Below are 10,533 nucleotides of genomic sequence, written 5' to 3'. Positions count from 1 at the left end.
TTACCGTCAATCAATGGTAAAACATAAATCTGAACTCCCTAAACCCATACATAGGATTTAATCAAAGGATTCCTCAACCTAGATTGTGCCTTCCATTAATCCACCTTCTACCCTGTTAATTGTTCGCTTTATTTTGTTAGTTTATTGCTTTCAATTCAATTAGTTAATTAGACAAAACCCAAACTATCATTCAACCCTCTAAACAATTAGATCACTCTAGGTAGATTTACTAATTATAACAAATAGTCTTTGTGGTTTGATCTCGTGCTTAGCACAATATTACTTGTTGCGGTAGGATACACTTGTCATATTTATTGCTATATATTTTACGAGCATCAGTAATGAATATCATAGTTAGACCCCAAATAAATGCACACCAATTTGAAATCAAACCAGCCTTGCTTAATATGTTACAAAATAGTGTGACATTTTATGGACTACCTAATGAAAACCCTAATGCCCATTTGACCAATTTTCTTGAAATTTGTGATACTTTCAAAATGACGGACGTTCCTGCCGAAGCAGTCAAACTTCGCCTATTTCCTTTCACTTTGAAGGACAAGGCTAAAGTTTGGTTAACTTCTATGCCGGTCGGAACATTCCAAACTTGGAACCAATTAGCCTAAGCATTTTTATCAAAATATTTTCCCTTAGCCAAAACAGCGATAATTATAAAAGAACTGACATCATTCACACAACATGAAAATGAAACCCTGTATGAAGCATGAGAACGTTTCAAAGAACTTCAACATTTATGCCCACATCATCATTTGCCTGATGAACTTTTAATGCAAACATTCTATAATGGAATAAATCCCACAACCAGAGGTTCATTAGATGCTATGTCGGGAGGGTTATTTATGAAGAAGATGTATGCTGAAGCGAAAGTACTTTTAGAGGAAATGGCAATTAATAGTAGCATGTGGCCTGCCGAACGTGCACATATAGCGGTTGCTCCAAAACCATCTTCATCGACTTCATCTCTAGTTAAAGGTATAGTTAATCTTGACCTTGTCGCGATGTTACAAGCCTAATTTTCTGCGCTTTCGCACAAAATTGACAAGTTTATGACACCGTGTGACATTAATGGAAACCCTATCCAAGTTGATACGGATTATAGTGGTGCGGATGAGGTAGAATAGGTAAATTTTGTCCAATGACAAAATCAAATCAATAACCCTTATTCAAATACCTACAATCCCAGATGGAGGAATAACCCTAACTTTAGTTGGAAAGAGAATAACAATACTGGTGCCAATCAAGGTAGAACTAATAATTACCAAAATCAATCAAGGGACACTATTGGCACACTATCTTCTAAAATCGATAAATTTATAGATGCTATCGGTGGTAAAATTAACAACCATGATGACGGTTTTAAACGAATTGAGAACAAGTTTGATCAATTAATTAAGAACCATTCATCTAGCATCCATAATTTGGAAGTACGAATTGGACAAATTGCTAAATCAATTCCATCCCGAAAAGAGGGAAGTCTTCCTAGCCATACGGAAGAAAATCCTAAAGAGCAAGTTAAGGATATAACTCTTAGCTCGGGAGAAAACACTATTTAGGTCCGAAAATGCCCGGAAATACTACTAACATTTTACAGGGAAGTGATTTGACGACAAAGTCCACAGAAGAGAATGCAAATTCGAAGAGTTCGCCCGTTGATGCTAATACAAAAGAATTTTCACCAAAACCACCTTTTCCACATAAAGTCCGAAACAAGGACTATGACAAACAGTTTTTAACATTTTTAGACAAACTTAAAAATTTGCACATTAATTTAACATTTATGGATGCGATAACGCAAATTCCTAACTATGGTAAGTTTTTAAAAGATTTAATTTCTAAGAAAATAAGTTGGGAAGGAATTTCATCCATAGTGTTAACCGAAGATTGTAGTTCAATCGTGTCAAGTCATTTGCCGACTAAGCTTAAAGACCTTGGATGTTTTACCATCCTGTCTAAGTTGGGAGATATTGAATTCCCAAGTTGTCTTTGTGACTTAGGAGCGAGCATTAACTTAATGCCATTGTCTATATTCAAAAACTTAGGTCTAGAAGAAGATATTAAACGCACTAATATGGTTTTGCAATTAGCAGATCAAACCACTAAGAAACCATATGGTATAATTGAGAATGTTTTAGTAAAAGTCGATAAGTTTATTTTTCCTACCGACTTTGTTATACTTGACTTTGCATATGACGTTAATTGTCCACTAATTTTTGGTAGACCGTTTATGAATACGGGACGTGCATTAGTTGATGTGTCGGAAGGAAAAGTAATTTTGAGAATAGGAGAAGACGAAATTGAGTTTAATATGAATAGAGCCATAAAATACCCTATGGAAGTATTTGTTTGTATGAAACTTGATTTGGTTGACGAATGTGTTAACGATGTTGTTCAAGAGGAAAATATTATAGAACCAATAGTTGAAGAAGAAATGGAAGATAAGGCTCCAGAGCCTTTTATTCGAGAAGATGGACCAATTCCACCTTCAGTGTTAAAACCCCCTAAATTAGAACTAAAAGAGTTACCCAGCCATTTGAGATACGCTTTTCTAGGTGAAGGCGATACTCTCCCTATAATTATCTCTAACAAATTGACTAAAGATCAAGAAGAAAAGTTAAAAGAAGTTGTTAGAAATAGGATAGAAAGTATAGGCTGGAAAATTTCAGACTTAAAGGGAATAAATCCCAGCAATGTAATGCATATAATTCATTTAGAAGAAGGTAAACCCCCTAAAGCGGATAGGCAAAGACGCCTAAATCCGAACATGAAAGAAGTAGTAAAAAATGAGATTACTAAACTTTTGGATAATGGAATCATATATCCAATTTCGGATAGTGAATGGGTTAGTCTGATCCATTGTGTACCAAAGAAGGGAGGTATGACTGTAGTGAGAAATGAAGAAGGTGAGTTGATACTTACGCGAACCACCACAAGTTGGAGGGTTTGTATAGATTATAGGAACCTAAACAAGGCAACCATGAAAGATCATTTTCCTCTACCTTTCATTGATCAAATGATCGAAAGGATAGCCAGTCATGCATTTTATTGTCACTTCATGATAGACGAAGGAATAGTTTTAGGACATAAAATTTCTGAAAAAGGATTAGAAGTGGATAGAGAGAAAACTTCTATAATATAAAATTTATCCCCACCAACCATGGTAAAAGGGAGTAAGATCATTTTTAGGACACCCAGGTCTTTACAGAAGGTTTATAAAAAACTTTTCTGTAATTTCCAAACCACTTACAAATTTGCTTATGAAAGATTCTACTTTTGATTTTAACAAGGATTGTTTACAAGCCTTTAGTATGTTGGAAACCGCTTTAGTCAGTGCACCCATAATTGCTAAACCTGATTGGGATTTACCTTTCGAAATTATGTGCGATGCAAGTGACTTAGCCGTAGGATATGTACTAGGTCAAATGAAGGATAAGAAACTTCATGTCATATATTATGCAAGTCACACTTTATCCGGTGCACAATTAAATTATACAACCACCAAAAAAGAAATGCTAATGATAGTTGATAAGTTTAGGTCGTACTTGTTAGAGTGGTATTTGTTTGCTAAGAAAGATGCTAAACCGCGTCTTATTAGATGGGTTTTATTATTGCAAGAATTTGACATTGAAATAAAAGATAAAAAGGGATTCGAAAACCTTGTCGCCGATCATCTATCAAGACTTGAAGATGAAAACGGTCCAATTAGTGAGACCGTAGCCATACAAGATGATTTTCCCGATGAATATCTCATGCAAGTAAAAAGTGTAGTAGCAACTTGGTATATGGATATAGGTAATTACCTTGCTGCTAATATTGTACCAGATGGATTGAATTCCCAGCAAAAGAATAAATTCTTTTTGGAAGTTAAAAAATATTTTTAGGAAGATCCATTTTTGTTCAAGACATGTGGCGATGGAATGCTTAGGAGATGCGTTAGTGAGTTTGAGTATAATTCTATAATATTGGAATGTCATGCAAGCTCTTATGGAGGTCATAACGGCGTAAGCAAAACAGTTGCTAGGATATTACAATATGGATTCTTTTGGCCTACTCTGTTTAAAGATGTTCGTTCATTTATTATCTGTTGTGATAAGTGTCAAAGAACCGGGAATTTAGGAAAGAAAGATGAGATGCCTCTCACGAACATGTTGGAAGTTGAAATCTTCGACGTGTGGGGAATCGATTTTATGGGTCCTTTTCCCCCTTCTTTTGGCAAAACTTATATTTTAGTAGCCGTAGATTATGTTTCAAAGTGGGTTGAAGCAATTGCAACCCCGACCAATGATTCTAAGGCAGCTGTTAAGTTTTTAAACGAAATATTTTGTCGATTTGGAGTCCCTAGAGTAATGATAAGCGATGGAGGTACTCATTTCATAAATAGAAGCTTTGAATCGCTCATGAAGAAATATGGAGTACACCACCGTGTATCTACGCCATACCATCCTCAAACGAATGGTCAAGCGGAGATTTCAAATAGAGAACTCAAATGGATATTAGAGAAAACAGTTTCGTTTTCTAGAAGAGACTGGTCACACAAACTTAACGGTGCATTATGGGCATACTGTACTGCATTCAAAACACCTATAGGAATGACACCTTATAGATTAGTCCATAGTAAAACTTGTCATTTACCAGCAGAGTTAGAACATAAAGCGTATTGGGCAATCAAAACCCTTAATTATAATTTGCAAAGCGCAGGTAAAAAGCGTTTGTTCGACTTAAACGAGTTGGGTGAATTACGCTACTTATCCTACGAAAATGCAAGGGTATATAAGGAAAAAGTGAAAAAATGGCATGATGCTAGAATTAAGGTTAAAAACTTTAATGTTGGGGATAAAGTTTTGCTTTTTAATTCCCCATTAAAGTTATTTCCGGGCAAGCTTAAGTCTAGATGGACTGGACCGTATTTAGTTAATAAAACGTTTGAGTATGGAGCTTTGGAATTAGAAACTTCCAAAGGAGGTCGATTTAAATGGTAATCGATGTAAAATTTATTATGAAGGAGCTCCGATTCAAGAAATTGAATATGTGGATGAATTTTATAAAAATTAATTTACTTAGTTTTCGTTCTTAATTTTCATTTTTCTTAATTTTAGTTCATAGTTTTAATTTTATTTTTAGTTTATTTCATTTTACTTTTTAGAATTTTATTTTAAATTTTATTAAAGACAAAAAAATAATAATAAGTTTTATCATTGAAAAGAATAATCAAGTCATGTTTTGAGTTTTTATTTCAGAAAATATAAGTGTTTTAAGTTTTTGAACATTTTTACTTAAAATTTCTTAGAGAATTCTGAAATCTCAACTGAGATTTTCAGCATATTAGCATAGGAAAAGTTTCTGCTCGCGTAGAGATTTTTAGAATCTCTGCCGCGACTTAGGATGAGGTCGACATACGTCTTTGCCAAAGTAGCAAAGCGTGTCACGACCGAGATTCCAAGAATCTCGATCGCGACATGGCCTAATTATGGTGCTACCACCTTTGTTTCTTCTATTTTCCTAAGTTATCTGCTGTATTTCGAATTTTCAGTCAGTTTTTCACCCAAAAGGTACCAAATTTGACACCTTTTCACATTTAACAGACACAATTTTTGGATTTAGTAACTTATAAATTGAAATATTTTCAGAATCATATTATCTTTTCATCTCTTTCAGATATTCTGAACTTCTCTCTTTCAATTTATCAAAGTTATAGACACAAATATTCCTTAAACATGACTTCCTCTCCAAAGACCAGTAAGAAAAATGCGTCTGCTCGTAGCAACCATATTGATATCTCAGCACGTTACGGTGCATGGTTCCCTATTTATAATGAAGATGAGGGACGACGATATCTACATTTTCATTACGTCATGTTTTGTGGCATGATGTACATGGACGAGTTCCTGAACGATGAACTAGGAATTGGTGATGACATGAATCGCTACATTGCAAACTTAGGATGGACCAAGTTTTCGTCCATGCGATTCCCAGTAATAGGTAATTGGGTGGTCGAGTTCTTTTCCACCGTACGTTTCGTCAACAAACGACGAGTTCGTATCAGTTTCCGAAATGGGGGAAAAGCATACACATTCGGATATCCCAAATTGCATGAATGATTTGGATTCCCACCAAGGGATACAACTCAGTACCATCTAGGACGAGATATGACTTCTCGAGATATATGGAGAATGTTGACAGGATTCTGGAGATTCAATCCGAGTTTTGCTTTCAACAAGTCAATTAATTCGAACTCCATGCTATATCTTCACAAGTATCTCTGTCACAGTTTGTTCGAACGTGTTCATAGTAGTATTGTTTGTGACACCGATCTGTACGTATTAGGAGACATTTTTCAAGGCAATACAGTTAATTCCTCATTTTGATGGAGGGATTGATAGCCACCTCTCGTTTGAAGAACAAGACGGTTGGGTTTGGGAGTATAATATGTGGAATCATTTTAGGTGCTAAGGGCACGATTTCAGTATCTTGGAATGAAAATGAATTATATCCCATCCTTGACTTCGAGTTTTTAGAAAACGAAGTGCTAGTTAAACGTGTATTTCGTCTTGGTCCACGATTTCTTTCTCCAGAAGAAGACAAGTCTTTATTTAAGCAAAAATCAACAGGGCCAATGCAAGACGAATTACTTTTCATCAGGATAATGTTTAATTTTCTTTCTGTATGATTGTTTTAAGTGATTTTATGAGATTAATGTATATATATGTATCTATAATTTATTAATGTATATATGTTTTAATTCTGTGATTAATGTATATATATGTTTGTGATTAATAAAGTTTTAATTCTTTCCTTATTTATTTCTTTTTAATTAAGGCAAAACCTTTTGGTTAACCTTAAATTTAGGGTATTGCTATATACCACAACTTTTTTTCTTTCCACCGCACCCTTTTGACATTTATGCGCTCCTCATTTATTTTTTTTCTAAAACTCAATTTTTTTTTCTCTTTTTCTCTCCCAAGCATAAAAACCCGAATTTGACGAAAATGGACCCGAGCATTCCCGAAGACCATGATTTGGAACACGAGGTAATCTTACGATCTAAATTTAAATTAAATATTCGTTTTTTAATTTTTGAATTTTTTTTTTATGGATTTAGCCTAAACGGGCGGCGCATGCCGCTCGTCCGCAGGCCGAACGGATGAACTACCCATTCGGCTTGCGGACGAGCGGCATACGCCGCTCGTTCCACCAACGGAACGAGCAACACAGGCCGCCCGTTCCACCTGCGGAACGGGCCACGCGATGCGCTCGTTCCGTCGTGGGACGGGCAGAGTGACCTGCTCATTCCAACCGACGGTGGAACGGGCAGGCTGCCCGTTTAGGCCAATATTGGCCCGTTTTTTGCTTTTTAACGGGGCAACCTTCCCGTTTAGCCTATACAAGGCCCAAACAAGCTCAAAATTTTAATTTTTAACGGACAGGCTGCCAGAATAAGCCCCAAATTTATATTTTTTAATTTTTACGCGTATTGTTAATACCTATTATGCACCCGAATGCCACTTTTTAAATTTTTGCACGTATTGTTAATACCTATTATGCATTTTTTATATATTCCGGTACCGTTAGAAGATTGGCAACCCGACGACATTGATTACAGTTCCCATTTTATAATGGACACCGTTTTCCCTTCGTGTGAAAATATTGTTAATTGGGCAAAACAGGTAGCTATTCGAATTGAGTTTGAGATTATAATATCTTCGCATAAACATGGGGGAAAGCAAAAGCAATTGAGATGTTCACGGGGTGAACGCTACAGAGGGAGAACGGATGATGCAGGGTTAATACGAAAAACTAAAACTAAAGCGTGCATGTGTAAATTTGAGATTAAACTTGTCAACGGTCAGACCTTTTTGGTTGGGGGATAAAGGCTAAGGCTGGATTAACTGGTCAGCACAATCATATGTTACATGTGTATCCAGAGGAAAGTCGGCAGATGAGCGGACTCAGTACCGCATCTAAATTAATTGTTCGTGATATGAGTTCGGCTCAAGCAAAGCCTTGTGTTATTTTAGCAGCCGTTAAAAAAAGCATCCCGAAGACAATCCAACAATTAAACATGTTTACAATTATAGGGATAAGATGAGGAAGGATGGGTTCGAAGGTAGAGACCTGGCTAGTTAGTTCTATCCTATTGCTCTCGAGAACAAGTATGCTCATCATACGCAAGCTGGTCCTCATTCTGGCGTGATTACACATGTGTTTATGGCACATCCAGAATCAGTAGATTTATTCAGGACCTATTATTGGTACATCGACATTGATTCAACGTACAGAACTAACAAGTACAAAATGCCATTTATTGAAATTGTTGGGATGACGCCTTGCAATAACAACTTCAAGATCGCGTATGCCATCATTAAAGATGAGACTGAAGGGAGCTATCGTTGGGTCCTGCAGCGGCTGATGGTTTTGATTGAGTTTGATCTTAACCCGACTGTTATCGTCAATGATAGGGAGTTGGGGTTGTTGAAGCCGATCTTGGAGGTTTTCCCACATACAACACACTTGCTATGCACCTGGCATATAAACAAGGATGTAGAAGATCGGGTGTACAGAATTACGGGAGACAAATCATTTGCCGCTAAATTCAAGAATGGAAAATGGAGAACAATAATTCAATCTTTATCCATTGTGGAGTACGAGCAAAACCTGAGTAAGATGAAGGATTCGATGAGCAGGTACCAAACTCTTATCTCGTACATTGAGGAGACATGGTTGGTGTATAAGGAGAAGTTTGTTGTTGCTTGGATGAAAGGTTTCCTACAATTTGGCAACACAACTTCTTGTCGTGTGGAGAGCGAACATGCGAGTCTAACGCAATGGCTTAATACAGCCACAAGATCCCTGGATATGGTATGGCAGAAGGTTCACAAGCAGATAGAATCCCAGTCAACTAATATCAAGTATTTTCAATACATTCTATTGGAAGATGTTTATATTCTTATCAGGTATTTGTAATCTCAGTCAACTGATAGTATGTTTATCTTCTTATCAGGTACATGCTTGAGCAGTCCAGGCTTCGTAAAGGAGTCTTATACTCCAGATTCCCCCTTAACTACCTGGTATGCAAAGTCTCCCACTACTGCATGCAACTGCTTAATGTTGAGTTAGATCGCATGAGAAGTTTGATCCATGAAATGAATGCGCTTTATGGTTGTGTATTGAGAACCTCTCATCAGATACCATGTGCATGCAAGCTCAAACAAGCTTATGAGCTTAATGAGATGATCAATATTGAGGGGGTTCATGTGTTCTGGAGAACACTTTTGATTAATTATGGCCAGACTCATGAAACTAAAGGGTGTAATGATCGGATGGAGGATCAGAGATATTTTAAATCCTTAGTCGACCAGGTCTCTAAAGGTGACCCAACCTTGCTGCGGAACATTTCAATACTTATACATGATCAACTACACCCTGATGAAGCATATTACACCGAACCTGATGTAAAAATTAACGTTCGAGGACGACCCAAGGTGAGTAAATCCACTAAACGTACGTCGAGTGCCTGGGAGTATAATGAAAGTCGGCGTGGATGTGCTCGTTCTAGTAGTTCATCTATGAGCCGTGGTAGAAGTGGTAGGAGAAGCTCTTCATCATCTGTCCATAATTTTGCCTCCTCAGGTAATGTTTATTTGATCAACACAACTTGTTTTTGTAATACAGTTTTGCAATATCTAATTCATTTACACTGAACATAAGTTCTGTGCGATTTACAATATCTTATTTCACTCAATGCAGATGGAAATACGTTTGAAGTTAATGATTTCATACATTCTGACAAAATAATCGGGATCATTAAGCCCTAGGTCGAAACATATTACGACGTAATCGGTGATGGAAATTGTGGCTTCTGTGTTGTTTCTACCTACATTTTTGGCATCGAAGATTCGTGGAAATTAGTTAGGCATAACCTTAGAAATGAAATAATTGCTAACCGTTTTCGGTATGAAAATGTGTTACTTGATGTTGTTGATGCAACAATTAATAGGATAAGTTGGGACGGTGGAGGTAGTTCGTAGGAGCATTAGATGCTCGTTTATGATGACTTGTTTCCGATTGCTACATTGTACAATGTTGCTGTCATGTTTTTCAGTTTCATGGGTGGAATTACATCACAGTTTTGTGGTACTATGTTACCATTGTATGCCGCATCCACTGCTACAAGACCAGAACGAGAGATATGCATAGCTCATTTGGGTAATCACTGCCGCCACTATATCCGTTTAAATTTATCTCCTAATTTTCTAGTCCCCTCTATACTGACATGGTGGTCTCAACACCATGATCGTAGCGTTGAAGGGTGGGATCACTTTTATGTTGATAGGAGAGCACAATGGACAAGATTGGTTAACCTTAGAGGCAATTAGCTGTTATTGTGTATATTTCAGACTTTGAGTATTATATGTTATGGTTTCAGTTACAGTTTTGTTGAGTCAAGTTACAGGTTGATTCTGAATGGTTTCTGAATGGTTCTGGATGGTTTCAGTTAGTTGTATATATGTTACAGGT

The 10,533-nt window shown here is 36.6% G+C and overlaps 1 non-coding gene across 1 annotated transcript; it reads right to left on the bottom strand.

Annotated features, from left to right (window-relative positions):
• Positions 1 to 665: 665 nt before the first annotated feature.
• LOC136221233 (small nucleolar RNA R71) lies at positions 666 to 772 on the bottom strand. The gene has a single exon (XR_010685011.1). It is a non-coding gene; the product is annotated as a small nucleolar RNA R71 (small nucleolar RNA).
• Positions 773 to 10,533: the final 9,761 nt, after the last annotated feature.

This window comes from Euphorbia lathyris, chromosome 2, assembly GCF_963576675.1.
Source record: "Euphorbia lathyris chromosome 2, ddEupLath1.1, whole genome shotgun sequence".
Taxonomy (NCBI): domain Eukaryota; kingdom Viridiplantae; phylum Streptophyta; class Magnoliopsida; order Malpighiales; family Euphorbiaceae; genus Euphorbia; species Euphorbia lathyris.
Note: the sequence above shows the minus strand (reverse complement) of the source record. Positions and strands in the feature narration are given on the sequence as shown.